Source organism: Sander vitreus, chromosome 16 (assembly GCF_031162955.1).
Source record: "Sander vitreus isolate 19-12246 chromosome 16, sanVit1, whole genome shotgun sequence".
In the NCBI taxonomy this organism is placed as follows: Eukaryota; Metazoa; Chordata; class Actinopteri; order Perciformes; family Percidae; genus Sander; species Sander vitreus.
The window spans coordinates 6,178,854-6,203,938 of record NC_135870.1 but is presented as its reverse complement, the minus strand read 5'-3'; the positions used below and the strand labels follow the sequence as shown (position 1 = coordinate 6,203,938).

Here is a 25,085-nt window from a genome sequence, read left to right as displayed (position 1 = left end):
GTTGTACTAGTACTTTTACTTAAAGCTTTCCACTTAAAAAAAAAAAGAGTATGACGTAATTAACAAGCTGAAACCAGCAAACCTTTATTACATACTGCATGTCCTTTTTAGCATAATACATCAATATTATCAACATCAGAATATATATATATATATATATATATATATATACTATATATATATATATATATATATATATATATATAGCTCTGATTTAAAGGTACATACATCACTCAATGAAATACCCTGTTTGGACAAACAACCAATACAAAGTGCACGGATAACGTTGGTTCAAGTCAACCGCATCAAATTTACAGAACTGCTGTTTTGTTTTTGAAAAAAAGTATTAAAGCTTACATTCAAAAAACCTTGGGAGGGTTTATATTCATGGGACAGTATTAATTATCTCCTGGTACTTACAGAAGTAGTGACCAATGCATCATATAATCATAAAATGACACACACGCAGCACGAACTGAATTATAAACATATTTGGCACCATATTTTAGCATAGAACATAAAATATAACTTGCAAATACAACATTGTTAGTATACAGAGGTAATATTTGATTTTGGCACATTACAAGAACACTTAAAAAAAGTTCATGTCCATCCTACTTAATACATGCTCAGTCTTCATTGAAGTTTTTTTTTTAAAAGTTAAGAATAGAAACCCACTAATAGCATGTATCCATCAACATTAAAATGGTCTTTCAGCTTCATGATTAGCTCCTGACTCCAAAGCCCTAGTGATATCAACTATGCTTAATGACAAGGAAAGCACAATTTTTTTCCTTGAAAAGTTAAAAATTGGATGCAGTTCTTCAGCGCCATCATGATTGATGTAAACAAATAAGTTGAGTATGACCTCTGTAAACCTTTAAAGCCAAGGTGTCCTCAAAATCTAACAGACATAATCATATATTGCACTCTAGAAGGAATCATAAGTCCTTACTGCACAAAGGGGGTCGTCCTGGCCCGTTCAAACCATCTTGACAAAGGAAAAGTTGGTATATAGATATAGAATTAATAAGGTATTCAGTAATACTATTTTTATTATAACGTCTTGTGTATATTAACATTGATATATAGATTATCTCAACATTATGATATGAAAGATACATATTTATAAATTGCTATTAATATAGGCAGCTGCTTCTGTTGAACAGACGCAGCGCCAGATATAACATAATAACTATTCTATGATTATTTTGATCCAAACAAATACAAATAAATGCGTTCACACCTGGCTCACAGAGTAAACCAATGTGAAACTCCATAGTGAATAATGAATTGAAGCCTCCCATGCACAGAGAGATTTCAATACAGGTCGAGACTGGTTTTCAAACAGGCCAGCGTGAACCTTAAAAACCTCAGCATGCATGCTAAGTAAGTAGAACAGCAATCTCTGGTGGACACGAAGAAAAATTACATGTTTAAACAGATATGTTGATTTTTGTTGTGCCTTATTGGAAATCAGTGAGAGCACATTTCAAACACTGAAGAGTTATCTGGGGCTGCACTGAACATGTCAATAATGGCCCGTGACCTACAACAAAGTATTACAATCTCTGCTTTCATTTCTTATTTCAGCCTCCATACACATTTACCTCATGTATATTTGCACCAACATATATATTAGATTCACATCAGTATTCTATCTTAAGAGCAGCAGAAACACATACGCACTGTATACTTGTATGGACAGAAAACAAGGAACAAACAATTCCTTCATTTTGTGGAATCTGTGTTGACCTCAGTCTGTGGTGGGGGCACAGTACTTATGTGTTGAGATGTGAGCTAGTGAGCATATCCTGGGGGAAAACTCCCGCTGTGTATGTTTGTCAGAGTTTTATGCCTCAGGCTTGACTGGCAAGCTGCCCTGACTCCTTGGTAACTCCACTGTATCTTCCACAGATGTACCAAACCACCAATCAGAACCACCAACCCCTAATAGGAACAAATACGCAACACTAACTTTACATGTAAATAGCCTGGTTCCAAAGACATGCAGGCAATGTCCACCATCACGGATGGCTAATTCACTAACAAGTTTAACAACAAACGAGGAACCTTTCATAAAGCTCAGTCGAAATAAGGAGCCATTTTATACTTAAAAGGCCAGCGGCATGCACTTTGCGCAAAAAAAAAAAAGGCAAAGAAATGCCTGTAATCTTATTCATAACATAACTCCACGTTTGTCTATGCAAATTCACTCGACACTGGAATTGAGAAGCTCACAATATCCACAATCTGCTAGAAAAAAGCAAAAACTGCATCAAGCCATGCTCTAACTCTATTATAAGTCATCAGAATGATCACATCAACTATCTATAATCTACAACCCCGTTCTAACACAGTCTGCATGTTCTGTAACATCCCTTCAAACGTAGGAGATTGAAAAAATCATCATAACTGTAACACTTTGACATCTCTGCTTCTACTCAGCACTGCACTGACCACGCTACACTGGGGCTCGCCTCTGTGTCCTTTAACTGAAAACTTATGTGCACAACTCAAGTGACATTTGATCCACCATGGGAGCGGTGTTGTGACGCTGTATCTATAATCTACAACCCCGTTCTAACAATCTGCATGTCCTGTAGCATGCCTTCAAACGTAGGAGATTAAAAAAAGATGCAATTCACTCTTTTTCACTCCATCATACAGTAACTGTTCACTTTGACATCTCTGCTTCTACTCAGCACTGCACTGACCACGCTGTACTGGCGCTCGCCTCTGTTTCCTTTAACTGAAAACTTATGCGCACAACTTAGGTGACATTTGATCCACCATGGTAGCGGTGTTGTGACGTCAAAAGAAAAAAGGGTTTTGCACCCGAAATGTAAAGCAATGACGGTGGTTTCTCACATAGAGATCACCAGGATATGACAATGCCAACGCCGTCTGGACGGAGCAAACTGCAGACACATGCAGCACACAGTTGCAAGCATGTTTGTCTCCCTAAAGCTGCAGGGGACAGTAAGATATCTGAACAGAGCCCTAAAGGGACCAAGATTGAGACCCAAATGAAGCCTTAATGGTCAAAGAGCTGCGTGGTTTGCCAAACTGTACCACCCTGTGGGGCCGTCTAGAGGCCGGTGAGGTCCACGATCGCCTTGATGAAGATTGTGTCGTCGCGGATGTACGAGTTCTTGGCATCGAGCTTGGAGAGCGGGCAGAAGAGCGGACAGCCGCTGGCGATGTTCATCTCGCTCACCGGTCGCTGGAAGGAAGAGGAAGTGACATCAGGTCGAAAGGCGTCGATGATGTGCTCCCTGTTGCTCTGGTCCAGCAGCATCAGAGTCACCTGGAAATAAGACAAATGTTAGAGATGTTTACATGCTTCGAACAGCGTTTGTCTACGGTTGAAGACTCAGACTCAGGAGATATGGCCAACTCCAGACCAAATTTGTCTCTGCATGAAAAAATGACACAAAAGAACCCTGTTCAACTTTTGCTGCAACCTAACGCATGGCGCTGCGTTGGCCAATCAAACACACGCAAGCAAATATTTCTAGTAGATTACTTTATAAGTTGTTTTATGATTTACCTCGCGATCGGCAGAACAAAAATAATAAAATAGTCCACGCAATTTTCTGCACCTATTTTTTTTTCTATGTTACCTTAGTAAATAAGGACAAACGCAATTTAACTGTTAAGCAAAATCTTAGTAAATATTCTGCTTTGTCTCTAGTTCTTTTACCTTCTGGTTGAAAGGCCATTTGAGCAGAGCGTCACTCAGTCCCCTCATCACCACAAAGAACAAGGACAAGTGGCTGCCACGCCCTGTCCCATCTCCATTCAGATAGATCCGCAGACACATCTTATAGCCGTACTTACTGGTATAGAAGGCTGAAAGGAAGAAAGTGAGCAAAATTTAGCTTTAGTCATCTGCAGATAATGAGGTTCTGTAAAATAGAGGTCTAAACAGATTAACTGGTTTATAGTAACCAGGACCTGACCCACGAACAAAGTAGGGCAGGTAGGGTCTCGTTGTATGGCCTCAGGTCTCGAGTTTATGTATAATACCTGAGTGGATGTGCACATACTTGCTATTAGCTGGTGCGTCATAATCATTGCAGGAGAAAAATGTCTATTTTGGGGTGGGAACTGGAGGGAAAATTACATTTTTTAACTCAACTACTCATTCATAGATGGATTATCATGTTGCTGTCCAGGTCGACCAGGTCTGATTGTCCTTGGGTCCCTTTTGGATCCGATATCTTAAATAACTAAGATTTCTACTGTTCTGTTTTGGATTGGGTCCATAATTTTGGACCTATGACGACCTCTAATCTGTAGTAATGGGCAATGTTACCTGGTGAAAACATGGCAGGGGCTCGACCTGCGATGGCATCCTGTCTCTTTTTGGCGAAATCGGAGATCCTCCAGACAAAGACGCCATCAAAGGTTGTGGCAGACATTTCCCTCAGCCGGCCCTCCATCTCAGCGACTGTTAGGTCCTTCAGCCCCACTGTCCTCTCCAGCTGTCGCACCTGGAAAACAAACGCACGCTGTGCTTTAATCTGAGATCACAAATTCTTCATTAAACATACCTGCAAACTCAGAAGGGCTGAAAAAGGTGACACATCTCTCCCCCTGTAGCGTTAACTAGCGTCCCATGCGGCGATGTTTCAGTTCCCTCTAACGTCTGTTTTCGGAGCATCAGAGAGAAGCGCAGTCATTTAAGTGGCACCTAAATAAGGCACCGAAATCCGCGTTGCTATTTGGTCCAATAGATAACGGTCGTTAAGGCACTCTTCAGATCTACACGATTCACGTGGATGACATTTTCCCATTCAAAACGGTGATTTTCGCCGAAAAGCGACTCGTTTGCAGATATGATTAAATCCAGTTACTTCTATTTGGGGGACAATCATGCTCTATGTTTTGAAACTACAGTTCCCATAATGCTTTGGTGGATGTGGATGTAAACAGGAAGTATAATGTCACTATGAATTTTGTGAATAACGCTGTGAGCTACAACTTGAGCCCCAAACATTTTAGCAAATTGGCACCATTAAAAGTATGCCGAATTAGTTATAAGGAGTTCCTGTTTGCAGTGTACCCATGGATGTACAGACAACTATTACTGGATTACTTTGATACTGAAGAAAACTTCTGAAGTTATAAAGACCGTCTTTTTTCTATGCTTTCTAAGCTGATTTATTCGCGACGTACATCAGAGATAATGATATCCCCAAAAAGTGTATGTCACACTGATATATATATATATACATAGATTTAACTGAGTTATGACTCCCAGAAGTTGGAGTGTGACTCAAACTGCAGCAAATGGGCGCAGTTCCAGTCCTACCTTGTTACTCAGAGCCTCGATCTTGTCCTGGTCCAGCTTGTGCTGACGGTTGCTGGCCTCCATGGTGGTGGCAAACCTCTCCACCTCTCTGTTCAGGACACACACCACATTTTCAAATGTGCCGGATTTAACTTCGAGCTCCGTACACCTGCGACCCAGCTCCACCACCTTGGTCTTCTCGCTGTGGAGCTGGAGCTCTAGCGCCGCACCCACTGAGCTGGGCAGAGGCGTGAAGGAGGTAGACACAGACAGAGTGGGAGCCAGAGTGGGTGGTGGAGGGAGAGGAGCTGAAGCCGGGGGACCAGGGGGACCGGAGCTGGAGGATGAGGAGGCGGCGGCGGCTCCCTGCACGGGAGGCCCAGAGGAGGTGGTGCTGAGCTGGGAGACTCTGGCCTCGAGCTCCCTGAGAGACTGTTGGAGTTCCACCAGTTTGTGTCCAGCTATTTCCAGTCCCTGGGGCTGCAGGCCCTCCATGCTCACTTTCATGCCCATAATGTAGTGCAGCAACAGATTGAGGTGCTCGTAGGCATAGGCACGCTCATGGTCATGAATCTTTTCCTTTTCCACCTACAAAAAGGGACAGGAGGGAAATGAAATAGAAACAATAAATACATCAGCTGTATACTGTAATGAGTATGTATACTGTGTATGAAAGTTATTGGGGTGAAGAGGGGGGTCAAAAAAGCGAGCCTTTAAAGGTTCTTTGGATCCTACTCTTGACTTTAAAAAAATAAAAAGCATTACACTCTATTTTTGAATAAAGAGCTGCTAAGTAGACGATTATAACAGCCACAGAATGAGTGAAACAAACACATGCGGCAGCTCTGTGGTTTCAAATGCCCCGCAGTACCCCCCCCCCCACTAAAAAATGATCTATTTGAATTAGATAAGATGATGCTATAGCCTGCGGTGTGAGATCAGATGCCAAAATGTCTGTCAAATTAATTATATGATGCCTGGGATCACATGGGTGAGTGTGTTAGAGATGTTTCTTCCAAACATCAAAATGAAAGCCATCTTTGTGATGTATATATTTGATAAACCCCAAGAATGAATCTGGGGTGAGAAAAAAAGTAAAAGACCCTTGACCTGCTCTTCCAAAAAACAATTCAGACAACCCTCCCTCTTCTCTGACCTCCTCTCCCACCACGCTAATAATGTTCGTACAGTCCCTAATTTGAATGTGTGAATATATAAAAGTTATTATCAAGAAGACAATCAGGCTACTTACAGACATATCACATCCCACGACATGAAATCGACACGGAGTTCTGAATTTGCTGCAGAACTTAATGTGGTCCACATACTAAAAATAAAAACAATTAAAAGCCAATAAGTATTGTTAGCAACTTAGCATAGGAGCGCAGACGGCTGATTAGCAACATGTTTGGCTGTTTAGAAGATATTTAAAGATTCCTAAAAGACTCTTCTAACCATCTGGATGAAAAATTATTCCAGAAATACTCAATAAAAATGATTTTCAACCCCATTTTTCAAGTCTTTTTTCTAATCCAAACAAAGATGGTAGCCTAAAGTGAAGTGATACTGAGGTTACTTTGTTATTTTAATTTTTCATACAAAAATACCACCTTTAAAGCAAGGAAATATGTCATTTTCAGCAACCTGAATTGGAAATAGAATCACATCTTTCTATCTTGACAGGATATGTTTTCACTCAAATGGTCAGGAAAGTCTTTGAGGTGTCTGAAAATACCTTCAAAGTACATGTTTTTCAGGCGAAACAAATCAGCTCTGTGACTTGAATGTAATCATAATCCACGAAAGGCACAAACTGGACATCCTGCAACAAAATGTCTTCATCTTGTCTGCACGTTGTTTACAGATTCACCTTTTCTCTGGGTATTTTCTTCTTGGCACAGCCTTCACAGATCATCGGGTACTTGGGACAGATCTCATCATGTGCCTAAAAAAAGAACAGTGTTTATTTTAGAGACACACAAAGAGCTGCTGTGATGTAATGTGCTGCACCAGCTCAGACAAGCCGAGCATCTTAGCTGAGTTTAAATAAATCATTTCTAACCTTGATGTTTTTGAAGTGAAATGGCTCCTTGCAGTACTTGCAGTTGAGTGTTCTCTCCGGACACTCTCGCTCATTATGGCGCTCCTGTTCATTGAAGCGGATTCGTTCTTTACAGGAGGGGCAGGGGATGATCATGAACTCACACTTCCCTTCGTGGTTTAGCTGTAAAGCTTGAAGTTGCTAACAGTACTGCAACCTCTAGTACCTTCACTGTCTATTTATATACATATCAAGGTAGGCAAAGCTAGCAACATGTAAAACATTAGTTCATAAACATCAGGAAAAACCCATTTTTGGTTCACTTAAAATCAATAAAAACAAAACACCAAACATAAATGTAAAGCAAAAAAAGAAATCCTGAAAGTACTCACCTCATACTCTTTAATACTGCCTTTCCACGTGCAATTTTCATTGATACAAATAGCTGAAAGGTTTTCAACTTCCCTTCGAACTGCATTGTCAGGAAAAGCCTGAAAAAAACAAAAGGATTTGCTGTCACAATGCAAATGTTCTGCACCTGCCCTGTTCCATTTTATAGATTATTTACATGCAGGATAGCTGTATATTCAAAACTTCCTTCAGCGCCACCAACTGTAAGTTGATGTGTTTTTAGGAGTGCACTTGGAAGAGCATTTTTCCTACATGTCTGCTCACAAATAAAGCATGAGGCACTTTTTTTGTACAAAACTATGGCAACAGATCAGTGAGCCGTAAATGTCGGTTTGGAGCAGGACAGGCAAGTTCATTCTCATCCACTATGACAAGCAATGGAAGGCAATTCTTGTCCAGTTTGCACAAGAATATAGAGGAAAAAAAAGGGAAATAGACATAGGGAGACCAAAGAAAAATGCATTTAATTGTAACATGTAGGATTTTAAATGCAAGACTTGACTTGAGTGGAGTATTTTTTTCACATTGTGCATTGGTACTTTTCCTTTCATTGGGACTATGCTTGACTAAAAGAAATAGCTAATCTTTTCACAGTCAAAATGAAACTGAAAGTGGGTAAAACCGATCAAAAAGAAACTGATCAAGTCTTTGAAATTTAAACAGCTGTATTTTGTCCTTGAAGACATTTGTAACTAGTGGTTAGTGTACTAAGTACTTAGTATATTGTAAATATTTAAATGCATCTTGTCTGACTTTTTTATTCCTTGTTTTACTGTAAAGCACTTTGTGATCTTGTTTCAAAGTTTTTAAAGTTTATTTAAAGTGATTAGTATTATTTACATGTATATTTGTTTTTATATTTGGTCGGACAAAATAATGAATTTGAATACTTTTTAGACAAAACTATTCATCGATTACTGAAGAAAATTAGCCCCATTTCTGAGTGCTACAGAAATTCCAATTAAAGAAAAACGTTTTGTTCTTAACTTGATAAACATGTATTAATACTCACACATCCTTGTTTCAAAATCGACGTAGGATCCTCAAAGATCTCCTCTTTAATGCAGGCGCTGCATTTCTGGGGTCCATTACTGCAAAAAAAGTACATTTACTCAAGTACTGTAATTTAGAAAAATTGTGAGGTACATGTACTTTACTTTAGTAATTCCATTTTATGCTACTATTGTACATTTTACTGCACTACAATTATTTGATAACTTTAGTTACCTCTTAGATTCAGATTATTAATAACAAATACATGATCATATATTATTATAGACTGAGATACCCAGACGTTTATAAATCAGATAAACATTCATCAGCTGCTTTGATTCTTATACATGATTCTTATACATGAATGCATCAATAATTATTAGGGCTGGATAATTTTCCATTTAAAATCTATCTTTGTTTGAGTGATCTGATATCAAATAATAAAATCCGGATATCGATCTTTTAATATACGCTTTTTCAATGTTCAGTAAGTACATTAAACTAACTTTTTCGAGGGGAATTCTCAATGTAAACATTCACCTGGTGCATTATAAAAAAATATTTTTGATCTTGATTGTACAATTTACATTGGTAAATGGTATTGTAACTGATATTTCCCTAACCTAATTGATATTGAATCGAAAATGTAATCGAATCAAGACCTTGTGAATGGAGATTTGGGGAATCATTGGCGATACCCAGCCCTAATAATTATAATCCAACAATATAATATATACTGTATTATTCTGAAATGGGCCATTCTTCATAATGAGTACTCTTACTTTTGGTACTTTTAGTATATTTTGATCCAGGACTTTTACTTGTACCACAGTATTTCTACAATGTGGTGTTGCTACTTTTCTTAAGTAAAATATCTGAGTACTTTTTCCACCACTGCAGACACCCCCAAAAATACAATAATAAAATATATATATATATATATATATATATATATATCAATCTGAAATGGGTCAGTCTGCATAATGAGTACTTACACTTGTTACTTTCAGTGAATTTTGATGTTAACATTTCCGGTCGAGGCAGATGGCCGGCCACCAAGAACCAGGGTCTGGCCGAGGTTTCTTTCTGTTAAAATGAAGTTTTTCCTCCCCGCTGTAGCACCAAATGCTTGCTATTGGGGAGTTTCTGTAAATTATAGAGTGTATAGAGACCTACTCTATCTGTAAAGTGTCTCGAGATAACTTTTGTTATGATTTGACACTCTAAATAAAATAAAATTGAATTGAATGTTCCTTCCTAAAATACACCGTGCACACACTCTGGGTGATGCCGTCCCTCACCTCACGGTCCTGTTGAAGCAGTAGGAACAGAAGCGATGTCCACACTGGGCTTGAAACGGTCGTCTGAGTATGTTGTGGCAGCAGTTGCACAGGTGCTTGTCCTCCAGCTTGTTGCCCAGGATCTTCTTGGGGAAGCCGGGTTTATTGCTCTCCATGGACGAGGGAGGGGACGGCTCCTGTGTGGCCATGGTGTCTGTTCACACGTCACACCTAGAGGGGGAAGAAGATGTGGAGAAGACTACAACGATGCAACAGTTGCAGACAAGAGTGATGGTGAATATTGCCCGCTTAGCTGACACTGACAGCCTTTAAAACGTGAGTGTGGAGTCTTCTCCAGCTCTAATAACCAGCAGCAGTAATGGTTCCTCATCACAGGCCAGCTGAAAGGCCCACACCCTTTGTTTACATTTCGAGTCTGCATTCAGGGCTCCTTCTTGTGGTTCACTTGGCACAAAATGATGATGCCGCCTCTCTTTCTACTCAAACAATACACGCTCTGCTCATCCTACCCAGTAACGACGCTGACAAATCGCACATCCATTGTCTCTCCTCTGCTTCCTTTTCCCTTCCTTGTCGCTGTTGCTAAGCTATCAGCATCCTGTTAGTCAGGAGTGGTACCCAGCACGCCGCCACGCCCCTTTGATATCTCAAGCTTGCAGCCCGAAAAAGACCATTTACCAACTGGAAAATAGCTTTTTTGAAAATGCTGTTGCAATCACTAGAGTTTGTACTTACCAGCGGCTTTTTTAGTCTAAACTGTCATCGCGTGCAGAGGCTGTGAAATCACCCTTCCTGGTCGCAGGTAGTCGCTCGCGCAGTGTGCCGATATTATTTGTGGTTTCGCAGCCGACTGGAGGAGTTTTCTTTAACGTTAGCCACATAATATAGATGTGGACCCCCAAAAGCGACGGCTGTTATTGTCCAATATCGCCATTGCACTTTCAGACTGGGTGTTACGTCATGCAGTGGGCTGCACGCGGGTTGATAGGCAGACGAGCTGTGGAGGCGCGCGTGTCATTGGTTCAAAAACTCACGAGTGGGCGGATTTGCTTTGTTGTGAAATAAACATCCAGATAACAGATTTTTATAAATGCACATTACATGTTCCTGCTTTTTGCATCTGCATTGTTTTTCATCTTTTCTTTTTGCAGATTTTTGTATGAAATGTGCTGATTTATTTATATATTTATGTATATTTATATGCAAAGGCACCATTTATAAATTGTTTACAGTGGTGGAATAAATATAAACAACACCACAGTGTAAACATGTTCTGTTAAGTAAAAGTACAAAAAGTATGAGCATCAAAATAAAGTACCAAAAGTAAAAGTACTGTATTATATACGATAGCCTATATATTAACTACTTTATATGCTGCTGGGCAGCTTTATCTATGACAAGACATCAGGATTTATTTTTCATTGATTGTATTTTGTATGATTATGAATCTGAAAGTAAATAAAGCTGTCAAATAAATGTAGTGGAGTTGAAGCATTATGTAGCAGAACATAGAAATACTCAACTAATGTGCAATGACCTGAAAATTAGGTACAATAAGGCATCCTTTATCAAGAGTTTGCACTGGTGAAAGAAGTATTCAGAACTTTTACTTTAAGTAAGAAAGCAGTGATACCACAGTATAAAAATACTCTGAAAAATACTAAGAAAATGCCATGCATTCAAAATGTTGATGGAGTTAAAAGTACAAGATTTCCCTCTGAAATTAAGTGGAGTACAAGTATAAAGTGGCATGGCATAAAAAATACTCAAGTAAAGTACAAGTACCTGAAATTTGTAATTAACAGTACTAGAGTAGTTCGTTAGGTTGCATTCTTATGTAGATGTTAGTGTACACACAAACTGTATTACACACACACACACACACACACACACACACACACACACACTACTGTACCAGCCTGAAAACTGCATGAGTCAGAGCAGAGTGGGAGTGAAGAGGCAAGAGGAGCAGAGACTTAACCACAGAGCATGTTGTATGTTTGGAAGCTGGTGGAGTACAGTTACTCAAGAGCTGTTGTGTTTGCACTTTACTTGAGTATTTCTATTTCATGCTACTTTGTACTTCTACTCCACTACATTTACAGTATTTGACAGCTGTAGTTTGCACATTAAATGCTCTGCAGTCTGCACACCCACCAGTGATGGAGGATATATTCAGATTATTTACTTACGTTAAAGTACTAATATTATTAAGGTAAAAGTACACCTTTCACTGTAGTATTGCTACTTTTACTAAACGTAAACTGAATACTAGTTCGTCCCCCTTCTGCCAACTGGCATTAGTGCCTGTGATAAGGTTACGTCACAGTTTTCTGAGAGTTTGCATTCATTTGTTTTTGCTCCGTGTAATCACAAACTCACTGCACAAGTTCAGTTCAACAGAAACTGTACGAGATTTATTTAGGACTGTGATATATACAATAGTTAAAGGCACAGTCTGTGATCTAGATGTAAACAAACCACCATAGTTTACAGCACACGCTCATTCTTTTCTATTTCTACAGGTATTTAAATACACAAAAACAGCAACAAGAATCAAAGTTTCTGTGGACACATTTTTAAATTGTGATCAGTTGAGAAGCTCTTCAATCTTACCAATGAAATAAACATGTAATTACATGTTTAAACATACAGATCGGGCTCTTATTTATAATTAAAATACCTTTAAACTTTTCACTTAGCAAACCTCTACTCGCATAAGCCCCATTTATATCTTCAGATATATCACACTGTAAGAAGAGGTTGTCTATAAATGTCATTAAAAGATATTGTACAAATATCCCTATCTGAGTGATTTATATCCATGACATAAAAATAATTTATCTGCAATTTATTTCTAGCAAAAAAACATATGAACAGCTGTTCAAAGTTGACCTTTTAAGAAATGTTTTGGAAAACATTGAAATATGACCTTTAAAAAATCCCACTTTTGTGAAATGCTCAGTAAATGTTCTCAGATAAATACTGCATATAAGCCTAAACTTTCTCTTCGCTAACACTAACAAACACTAACACTCTGCTTAAGTTGAAGCTCCAGCAAAACATTTTGTTTTAAAAAGTGTAATAAAATAGTCCTGAGTGGAAAGAGGAAAGAAGCTATTATTGCACAATTTAAGTTCACACAGTTTTTAGAAAGCTTTCTGTATGAGCTGTCCGTGCTCTGGCAACAAATCTATTACCAAATCTGACCACTGCTGATCTTCAGTGATTGACCAACATTCCGGATAAAAAAAGTAAAGCTTCTGTCCGGACAGACAAAAGTCTTCTTTTAAGTCTCTTCAAGTAGCTTCCGAAGGCTTCTTTGAATCTAGGATTTAGAAACAAAAAAAATGTAACGTTGTTAACTAGAGAGCTTCAGAGGAACTATTAGGTGGATCTGTTACCTTTCAACACAACCAGGCTAGCTTTTTATACCCTGTTTCAAGTCTTTATACTAAGCTAAGCTAACTGTCTCCTGGCTCTAGCCATTGTGGTATAGAAATGAGAGTGGTATCAATCTTTCAAATAAGCAAATAAGCGTGGACTCTTCTTTACTGTAACAAAAATGATTGGCTTAACACTGTGAAACATTTTTGGTGTATGCAGAATCAATTCATAACATTTTAAACACACAAACTGAACACAAGATGAGAGACACTTGAGTGACTGTATTTGCTGTGCAAGTGCACGAAAACTGGACAAACCTTTTCTAGCTTGAACAAATTGGAAGACAGTTCTCCATAAATCTCAGAGTTCGATTCTTCCTGGGTCCTGTGGCTCACTGCGTTGCTGCAACAAGATGTGCAGTGAAACAGAAAACAGTATGAGTGCATTTGTTCATCGTTTGGTGACTCTGACACCGATAACACATCAAATCCAGCTCTTACTCATTGCGAATGTGTTGTCTCACGGACACCAACGAGTTCAAACGATGCTCAAGAGCCACGATCTTGAAAGCCATGTAACAGGAGGACAAGACGAGAACAGTGACTCTGTGAAGAGAGACACACAAACACAGAGAGTGATCAAATATTCAAACACTGAACACACAGAACAATTAACTAACACGCCCAAACAATGGAAACGAATTGTTTTACGAGTCTCATATTCCATATAATAACAGACATCTCCATGCTTACTCACAGAAACAAATAGATGAGGAGGATGGCGTGTAGCGACATGGGCTGTGAGGAGTTGTCTTTGAGCTTTGTAGACCCTACAAGGAAAAACAATAATGTTGATTTGGAAACAAACAATGTTTTTGGAAGCAAATAAATGAGCTGCAACACTAAAGAGCTCATATTATGCTCATTTTCAAGTTCATAATTGTATTTAGAGGTTATATCAGAATAGGTTTAAATGGTTTAATTTTCAGAAAACACCATATTTTGAGCCAGTTGAGGTGGTTCGGGCATCTGGTAAGGATGCCCCCTGGGCGCCTCCCTAGGGAGGTGTTCCAGGCACGTCCAGCTGGGAGGAGGCCTCGGGGGAGACCCAGGACTAGGTGGAGGGATTATATCTCTAACCTGGCCTGGGAACGCCTCAGGATCCCCCAGTCGGAGCTGGTTAATGTGGCCCGGGAAAGGGAAGTTTGGGGTCCCCTGCTGGAGCTGCTACCCCCGCGACCCGACCCCGGATAAGCGGATGAAGATGGATGGATGGATGGACCATATTTTTGTTGTACTGCACATTGCTGCAGCTCTTCTTTTCACCCTGTGTGTTGAGCTCTCTGTTTTAGCTACAGAGTGAGACATCTCACTTCTGTTCCATCTTTGTTGGGAGTCGCACATGCTCAGTAGCTAGGTAAGGACTACTAGCCAGTCAGAAGCAGAGTATGAGGGCGTGCCCTGACAGTACCTAGGTAAGGACTACTAGCCAGTCAGAAGCAAAGTATGAGGGAGTGCCACGCTAGCAGCTAGGCGAGCATTATAACGTGTGTTACAAAGTGACCACGTTTGTCTCTGAAGTAAAGGCTGGACTACAATAGAGCTGTTTGGAGCAGTTTGTGAACAGTGTTTTCTGTTGGAGATGGTAAGTCCCTTTGGGGTGGACTTTGGGCTTTTTCACTTTGTAAACCTATAACATGCACAAAAAAGATATATAACACAATAAAGGAAAGGGAAAATGCCAAAAAGCATAATATGAGCACTTTAAGGGAATATTTTCACATTTTGGAAAAATGTGCTTTTCTGTTTGCATGCGTTAGATGAGAAGATCAATACTCCTCAAAGAGTATTTGCCAAACTATTCCTTTAATTATACATTGAATACGTAGTGTATAAATGGTATTTCAGCTCTGACTTGGATGAAAGATTGTTTTAATGTTTATAAAGGTTTTGATTACTGAAACTCTGCTCACCTGGCTCCGTTTTATGAAATGACATGGTGCATGCTAAAAATAGGTTGGACAGATGTCATGTGCTCTTCCTACATAATGTATATTCTATATTGAGATGTCAGATGAGGAGTTGTCAGATGATATACACATGACTAGATTATATCTAAGACAATCATGGTTTGGGTTCTGAGGAAACTATATTTGATGGATTTTCTCCCTGGTCAGATAGATGTTCTTTTCTCTTCCTGACGAGGTTTTGTGACGAGGTTTGTCTTTCTCTTATTAATGTACAGCAAAAATAACTTTCACTATCAATCAAAACTATCACAATTGTTGTGCTAACAACACTGTGCTAACAAAGTTTCTTTGTAACTCAAAGAGATTCAGTATTGAAATACCGTTCTTCAGGGCAGCTCCGTGTTTTTGGCTTGGACTCTGGAGGTGAATGTCTGCATGGACTGAAACCTCTCTGCTCTTCACTGCACTTAGAAGTTTGTCCGGGAGGCCGCTGAAGTCTGCTCAGATAAACAGAAAAGAACCCGTGACTCTGGCTGCCTACGACTCAATATTATTTATAGACTCACCAACATCTTTACAGATCAACAAGTGCTCTCTGTTCGCTTGTAAGATTTAAAAAAAAAAAAAATGACAATCAATAATAAAGACGTTATTAATTCAAAAGGATCATCACTGTTTTCATGTCAACTGTCTTCACTGTAACACAAAGCAAAGCCTTGATGGATCAAATTTCACTCTGCTTTCCTCCAGCCAAAGTCTGTCTGAGCCACAGTGACACCCGACACCCTAAGCACGTTTGGAGATAAACACTACAGATGTGGGTACGGTAGATTACAGTTAGTGTACAGTAGCTGTGTACAGAGTAGAAGTACACACAGAGGGATGAGGATGGAGCACACACCAGTTATTTTGTCGTAATCTGGAGTTTGAGAGCCGGAGCTGCTGCTCTCCATCATCTCCTGACGTCTTTGTTGCACAACCCCGTCGAGGGCGGAGAAGTCCGCAGAAAAGTGCTGCAGTGCACATACAGGAAGTATAAAACACAATGGGTGCCACATACAGAGAGGGTATTGTATGACATGAGAGCAATGGAAAATATGAAAAGATAAAACAATAAATACATCCTGTACAAAAACATCACATACAACTGGAAGAACAGACTCCTGACTGACCAGGGGGAGCGACGATGGGCCTTTCACTCTGAAGCTGTTTTCACAGGAGGAAATAACGGGGCTGCTCCCAGTCTTATCCACCTGGAATCACATGGCAACACATTAGTATGTGGAAGAAAATACGTTTCTTTTTTTTAAAGCAGTATTCATAGTTTTTTGCCACTTTTTAGCAGCAGCAGAACGTGCTATAAACACAACCCCGAAATAGTATCACCTCATGGCGTTCTTTCTTTCTTTCTTTCTTTATTTATTTATTTGTGCATATAAAAGTAAAATAAAATTTGTATTGTTATTGTTTTTATTGAGCCGGAACAGGTACACAATTAATTTCACTACACATTGCGCTGTGTATGATTCTGTATGTGACAAATACATTTGAATTTGAATAAAATAAGATAAAAAGTAGACGTATACAATAACATCATAAAATGCACAGGTGAGATAACAAAAAACTAAAAAAACCTGAGGGCTTTTAACAGAAACCCACCTCAAATGTAAATGAAAGACAGCTGTACATGCTTGACACAAATTTGCAAATATAAATATTACACCTTATAGAGTTGAGTTAGCAAACAGTCGCCTATTAACACCTCCAGCAGACATGTAGCTGCATTAGCATTCATTTGGAGTCGTGTTTCTGGCCACGACCCAGTTGATCCCAATTCAAAGGTGAGAAAGTTTAGATTTAGTTAGAATAAAGGAAACTATATTAAGTCCAGTTGTTTTAGCATCTTGTTCACACCACACTAAAAATGTTTCAGAAAAATCACAATAGAAAAAAATTAATTCTATTAGGATGAAGCCATGTTTAAAGGTCCTATGACATGCTGCTTTTTGGATCCTTTTATATAGACCTTAGTGGTCCCTGAATACTGAAAATCAGCCTTGGTGCAGAATTACAGCCACTAGAGCCAGTCCCACAATGAGCTTTACTTAGGATGTGCCATTTCTGTGTCTGTAGCTTTAAATGCTATTGAGGAGGAGAGAGGGGGGGCAAGGTAGAGGGTGGGGGTGTGGCCTTGACCAACTGCCATGCTTTGCTTGTTTACAAGCCATGATGTCTCTCTTTCTCATGGGCAGGCCACATTCTCTGGGTGGGCAAAGCAGAGAAAGGGGAGGTAACCTTGCTCCTTATGACGTCATAAGGAGGAGATTCCAGATCGGCCCATCTGAGCTTTCATTTTCTCAAAGGCAGAGCAGGATACCCAGGGCTCGGTTTACACCTGTCACCATTTCTAGCCACTGGGGGACCATAGGCAGGCTGGGGGAACTCATATTAATGTTAAAAAACCACATCAAGTGACATTTTCATGCCATGGGACCTTTAATAGAAGATGTTATTTACCTCCAAATGACCGCAGATGGACTTCAGAAGTTTAAAGGTGGTGTTTCGAGAGAGGAAGGACACAAACACATGCTGGAAAACATTTTCATTTAGAATCATGATCAGGATAATATCAAAAAGGGCTTAAAAAAATAAATAATTAATTGTGTTAACAGTCTTCTTACCTGATCACTTGTTGTTTCGATCACCAGGGCGTTTGGCACTAATAGAGCAGTTTTAGTTTTTTTGATGAACGTCACAGACAGCACTGGGATTGAAATCTGTAGAAAACACCACCATGTTAGACAAGAAGACTCAGACATAAAACATGAACTTGATGACAGTGACGGTATCATACTGAACCTTGGTATCTCTGCCAAAAACTTTGGAGTGGAAACAGACCCAGTTATCAGAGACGAACATCTTGCCCTGATATAAAATGTCTCTCTGCAGGGCACAAGTGTAGCCTGTTGGCACAAACAGTACTTAGTAACATTTCTTTTCATCACTATATGTGAAAAGAGAATTTGAAACGTACTTTGCTTGAGGAGCTCATCTTTGCTGACCTCCTTGAATAACTTATGATACTGGGCATTTGTTTTTGATAACTGAAAGACAAACAAACAGAATAAGACATTTAAGAAACTGCAACAAAAAAAAGTGTACAACTTGTTTGGTGATTAGATGTGTCCGTACATGGCTGGGCTGGGCTTTCTTCCTTTCAAATTTTGTTTCACAGTCACTTGGATTCAGCGCAGGTGAAAGCTGCTCCACAGGTTTCAATCTGACAAATAAATAATAAAAATAAATAAAAGACCAGCGTTAATGTTCAGGTGACACCTGAAGATGAGATCTATAAGCTATTGTAGGACAGTTACAGCTTTACAACTCGGCACACAAACATTGTGGTCTCACGCTCACAGACCAAAGCAAAAGTAAACGTCCTTCATTTGGCTTCGCATGGTGCCAGCCGTGGTTACATAACAGCTGCTTGCACGGCAACAGCACTTAGTAGTAACACAGTAGTTAGGTGCAATTACAGTGCCGTTTTGACTACTTTAGTGAAATAAATCCAGTTGAACCTACAATATGATTTCATTTTCAAAAAAAAAATTCTATTATTTGTGTTTCTTCAGAATGTTGCTAAATTATAATTTTAGCTTTTAATGTACCAGCAAAGATGATTCTATATTAGCATTTTTGCCATAAAGGCCACATTTTTATGTGTAAATTGACCCAGTTGATACCAATCCAATGAGAAAGTTTGGATTTAGTAAGAATTAAGGAATCTACATGAATTCCAGTTATAGCATGTCAACGTATTTAGACTTCTTAGTTTTTTTACGTCTACAACTAACAATTATTCTCATTACAGATTCATTTTAAAAGCCTATACTCACAAAAGTGCAATTCCACTTGTAATTGTTTGTTTTTTTTAAACGACTTTACCTCATGTGTATCTGTCCATGCTCTCAATGAGACTGAGACCTGTTTAAATAAATTATTAAAAACATAAAAACATTTTCTTGACTACTAAAGTGTCTTCTTTAAATTGTATGTTTGTTTGTTTTTTTTCCCAACAAACCGTCCAAAACTCTAAATTATTCGATTAAAGTGATACAAAACAAAGAAAAGCAGCAAATCCTGCAACATAAAAGCTGGAGGAGAATTTTGTGGGGGTTTTTTTGCTTGAAAAATGGCTTAAAATATGATTAATTGCCTGATTCTTTCAGCTATAGTGGTTATTTTAGGTGTATTATACAAACTCGGAGGATAATGTATAACCTTCTTCACCTCACGCTGGCTGGTTTCTTCCTGCTCTCCGAGGGGTCTGTCTCTGTGTCCAGACACAGCTGGAAGTCTGCAGGTGACCCTCCGTGCCTCCTCGGTCTCCACTCAGCCCCATGATCCACTTCAGACCTAGACACATCACACGCTATTCTGTTTTCCTGTACATCAATCAACAGCACAAGACTGCCAAACGTGTCTTAACACAAGTATATATGCACAAGTATGCAGGGTATCCGCAAGTCATGCAAAAAAGCCAAAGCAGACCATCAGCTATAACTATAATATATATTTAATGTTTTCTCTTCTAGATGCAAATGAACCCTATCTGCTCTTATCCCGTGCCACGTACGCGCCACATGCATCTATTTAAAGTGAGCACAGCAGCCCTTTAATTAAAAAAACTAATGAAAAAAAACAGGATAGGAGTGCAAATAACCACAATGCATTAGGCCTGGAAAGCGACTCGGGCCCTTCCTTTCCATCTTATCCAGACTTACGTCGACCGACTCCCTCGTGAGTCCCTGTTGGAAAGTTTCTCCGGTGCGGATAACGGGGTCAGAGGTCTGTCCTCCTGTTCGGTCATCAGTACCATGCTTCTTTATATTTCATATCTTACGCGTCTCCTCTTCATCGGTTCTAACATATAACACAAAAGCTCCAGGAAGCCTGGGCACGGAAAGTTTTTTTTGTTTTTTGTTGTTGTTGGAAGATCGGATCGTTGGAACGAGAAGCCCGGCAGAGGAGGAGTCGTGAAAGGGGGAGGGAGCAGCAGGGAACAACATCAGGAAGAAGCCGACTCCTGTTGGAGCTGTTTGAATCGTGTGAAAAACTTTGCATAGAAACATGATCCCTCTATGATAACCAAAAACAAGGAAATATATAACTTTTCACAAAGTTGAACTTAAAAACTTTACGTAAAAAGTCCCACAAACTTTGAGTAGCTGGTTCCGAACACTCTTATTGTTATTCAACTTCCAGCGAGTTTAACCGTTTTTCAAATTTTAGGCCTTATAATGTCATAACAGAGTGTATTAGAGAGCGAGTTCCAGCAGGGGGCAGCAGAGTCTATGTGATGTAATGTCTCTACTTTCAGGTGTGTTTTACCTTCATGTGACCCTGCTGCCACAGGTGGAAAAAGTAGGCCTGAAATGGGCAAGTAGCCCACTCACCAGTACTTAGTACTGGCACTGCTGATTGTTGTCCACATGAGTACCCTTACTTCTAATTGTTATTAACAGTATTGCTATTAGGCCGATATATATACTAAAACAGGCTACAAATCATGATTTATGGGAGAAAAAAACAACAAGCAATTCCATGCAAAATCAGACATTCAGCACCCCCGTATAGCTCGAATGGAATTATCCTTTGTGTCATAAGCACATTTTCAGACACTACAACGATTCAACTGAGATCGGCAGTCGATTCAGGCTCCTTAGATGGAATCTTCGAATAATCGATTATTTGGGGTCACCCTACAAGATATACATATGAATATATACTGCTGAATCAGGGCACTGGCACCTTTTTATGTCCAATTCAGGCACTGATTCAGATCATTTAGTTGCAAAGTACCACCATCATTTCTTAAGCTATTTCTTTATTACACATTTAGTTTTTTTCTATAACATCTACAGCATATGTTGAGCATTGAGCCATGTGACTTTTACAGCCAAAAGAAAGATTTGACTAAATCTAAAATAAGTTTTAAATATCTAAAACATGTGCACCTGTATTGTTAGATTGAGGCCAGTTACCTGCACCCTAAATAACAAAAACAATGTTCATGAGTTATGTGCCTCAACTACTAAGTTTATTTCTGAATGCCATAAAACACTTATATGATATTATAGTAGATGTATTTTCCTTCATTGACCTCCAGGAGTTGCTGTTAGAGCATTTAATAAAAAAAATCGGTGCAGGGAGTTAAAAGACTTGTCAGAGTTCATTTAGTATCCAGGAGACACCGCTGGCAATGCAAGCTAGCAGCTAGTTAGCCTGCCATTAATCATGGCTGACAAAGAACAAGGGTTAAAGGTTGGAAAGCTGCCAGAGACTCTGTTATAAACTGCCTGCTTATTCACAGCAAAGGAGAGCTGCGAGACATGGAGTTTGTTTACTGGTTCACATCTACAAAAGTGACCAGGGTTGATGCACAGTGACATAAAAAACAAATTGTTTTTCACAATTACTGCACCTTACCAACTACAATTACAGTCAAAACAGTCATTTCAACCATTACCATGACTCTTTTAATAAAATATCAGTGTCCACTTGATCATGATATACTGACTGTCAAAATAAAAGTTTAAAAGCACTATAAACATAAACAAATGTTCGGATAATAGCTGTTTCCCCCTGCTTCCAGTCTTTATTCTAAGCTAAGCTAACCCTCTCCTGGCTGTAGCTTCATATTAAGCAAACAGAATAGAGAGGTATCGTTCTTCTCATCTAACTCTCTGCAAGGGAGCAAATATTTCTATAACTATTCCTCTAAAGCCTGGTTAAAAAAAAGGGTCTGATTATTAGATTAAATGTGAAAGATGTGAGTCTTTCGGCTGCCTTTGCCTCCTGAGAAACATCTCCTCCGGTAGGCAGGAGCTCATTTCAGTGCCTGTCAGATATTCCAGCACAGAAAGACAGAGAACAAGGCAGGCATAGAAAAAGGAGGGTGCTGCTGTGTGGAGAGGGAGAGGGAGAGGGAGAGAGAGAGAGAGAGAGAGAGAGAGAGAGCGAGAGAGAGAGAGAGAGAGAGAGAGAGAGAGAGAGAGAGTGCAAAAATGGTACTCGTGACGGGGGAAGATTGAAGTTCTGTTAAGTGCTCTGCTTGAAAGCATGTCTGGCCTCATTAGCTGTCAGTTGTAACAATACTGAACTGGCAGTGAAGACAGGTTGGAGTCTAGTGGTCATAAATCATTCCTCGACAGCTGCCTGACAAGCTGGGAACCAGTACACGGGCACGGGCACCCTCTCAGCCCGTCAGACGTTGCACAGGCACACAAGAAATCATCGCCCTGAAATTACATAGAGCCTGCAAAATTGGTGTTTTGTAAAAGGGAAATTGCTTTCATTTCACATGTATGTGCACTCGTATGTAACCCCTGCACGGCTGTGTCCGTTAGCTAAATGAGCGGTGGCTGCAGGGACTTCTGTAGGGAGGGAGGAAGAGGAGGAGGGGGTAAAGAGCAAGGCCTGCAGGTCATTAATCACGGCCCCTGACATGCAGAGCAGGAGGCCAAGGCTCCCCTATTGCATACAGCTGCTGGGCCACACAGCACAGGCGATGTGTTGACCCTCGTATCCCCCCACTCCCAGCGCCTGTGGCTCGCATCTGTCCAACTCCGTCACTGTTTGTGTCAGTCATTTGTGCTGTCAGACACCTCCTCCTCCTCTTCCTGACCAACCGCAACGCTCCTCATGCAGGTTTTTACTTTTCATTTGAGCCAGTGAATACAACAAGTCGGATATTGATAACGTTTTGTTGCCTCGCTGGCGGCATGGCTCCAACTCTTTGGTCCAGATAATATAACAACTATTAGATGGATTGCCATTGCCATTGCTTTTAATATTTCATCTAGCGCCAACATCAGGTCAACATTTTAATTTGTCAAAGTGTTTGATCTGAGTTTGTGATCTGAGTGTTTGATCTGGGTCTGACAGCTCTTGCCTCCCCTTTTGGCATCATTTTTCAACGTGCAGAGCAGGGTTAGGTTTAGGCAACAAAACTACTTGGTTAGGTTTAGGAAAAGATGGTGGTTTGGGTTAAAATAACATTTGTTACGTAACTTACATACATGAGGTTAGTTAAGTATGTTATGTACGTAACTTAACTTATGTAGGTTGTGTCTGTAAGCATATAACAGGCTGTTTGTTTGACTCAACCATCCAAAACATTTTCATTTGTCCAATACATTGGTTTATGAACTAAAACAGGCAAAACTAATGACATTCCCATCAGCCTCAGTTGTACTTTGTGTTTAGCGCTAACGAGGAAACCTTGCTAACACGCTAAACAAAGATGGTAAACACGGTCAACATTATACCTGCTAAACATCAGCTTGTTAGCACTGGCGTTAGCATCTAGCTCAAAGCAGCCTCACAGGGCTGCAAGCATGGCTGTAGACTTCCAGTCTTGTTAAAAAGTGAAACATAAGCCTCTCTCCCGAATCCAATACTTTCGGTAGTCTCTTTAGTCATTACCCATTCATGCAGCAAATACCTATGATTTCTTTCTTTTCAATTATTCCCCTCATTTGTTTCTGGTCGTTCACCCCCAAAACCTGCTCATCATTCATGCTGTTTTCCTTCAGTTCTATTAGTTAGACACCTCAGAGAGGCCCAGCACAACCAATAAACTAACTGGGAGCCTGCTCAAAAGTGAGTTGTGAAGGGAGGGGGGCAGAGGTTACTTAATCACTATTCCCACCCACGTTTCCCCAGTTCATGCTTCAAAGAATCTCTGGGTTGACACAGCTCTTTTTTTTATTTAGCACTCTGAATTAAACCCAGAGTGTAGAAGATATTAGCTATATAAAAAATTAAGTTTTGGGTATTGTTGTTGGAGGTGAGAGCTGGGTCTGCCCAGTTGGTCTGAGTGAGTCTGGGTGAAGCTTGACAGCTCCAGTGATTAATGATGACAGACTGTGGAGGCGCTCCTTCATCACATCTCAAGCCTTAAAGCTCTCAATCAGCCCAAAAACAAAAGCCAAAAGAAACTATAGAGGAATCTCGGAGATAGTGATTTTGTTTCTGGCTTTAAAACCATTAAGTCACAAATTACAAACATCTGCCTTTATACTTTGTCTGAATTGTCTGTGAGTTACAGATAGCGAGCTTCTGCTTGCCAGAACTAAACTCCTCTGCTTTCATTTTGTCTTCACTCCAAATTTATCACTTCATCCATCATCCGACTAGGAGTTTTTCAAGTGGTCCAAAAATAAAGAGGACACAGATGTCAGCCAATGCTATACCGATGTTTCTAAAAAAAAACTGGGAGAAAAATGTTGAAAATACACTTTTCTCGCTTTCAGAAAAACACTTTCAGACTGAGCAGCACACAATATGTTGATCCACTACTATGTTAAATACTCACATCCAACAATAAATTAGTCTGCACTTGAGCATACTACAGTAAGTATCCCAGCACAATTTTGAGCATACTTCTACTAGTATGCTGCTACTCTCAACTTCTATTGGTGAGGGAAATATTTTACTTTCTACTCCACTACTTTTATCTGAAAGCTACTTAGATACTTTGCATATTCAGATTAGTAAAACAAAATATTATAATATTTCAGCAAATAATTATGATGTATTATTATAGATTAAGCTACCCAGAAGTACATAAAGTAATAAAAATGAGCTCCACATTTACCAGCTGTAAAATTAAAGTGAACA

The 25,085-nt window shown here is 39.6% G+C and overlaps 1 pseudogene across 1 annotated transcript; it reads right to left on the bottom strand.

The window, feature by feature from the left end:
* Nucleotides 1-212: 212 nt before the first annotated feature.
* On the bottom strand, nt 213-20,459 carry LOC144531655 (uncharacterized; annotated as a pseudogene). The gene is made up of 25 exons (XR_013503237.1): nt 20,186-20,459; nt 19,692-19,817; nt 18,594-18,681; nt 18,436-18,505; nt 18,261-18,364; nt 18,083-18,178; nt 17,919-17,990; nt 16,574-16,654; nt 16,303-16,414; nt 15,782-15,898; nt 14,189-14,261; nt 13,933-14,037; nt 13,750-13,834; nt 13,336-13,373; nt 10,330-10,425; nt 10,051-10,238; nt 8,764-8,870; nt 7,733-7,831; nt 7,362-7,523; nt 7,170-7,244; nt 6,552-6,626; nt 5,321-5,887; nt 4,322-4,499; nt 3,707-3,855; nt 213-3,310 (listed from the first exon to the last, which is right to left on the bottom strand). The product of XR_013503237.1 is annotated as an uncharacterized LOC144531655 (transcript).
* Between the last annotated feature and the right edge of the window lie 4,626 nt (nt 20,460-25,085).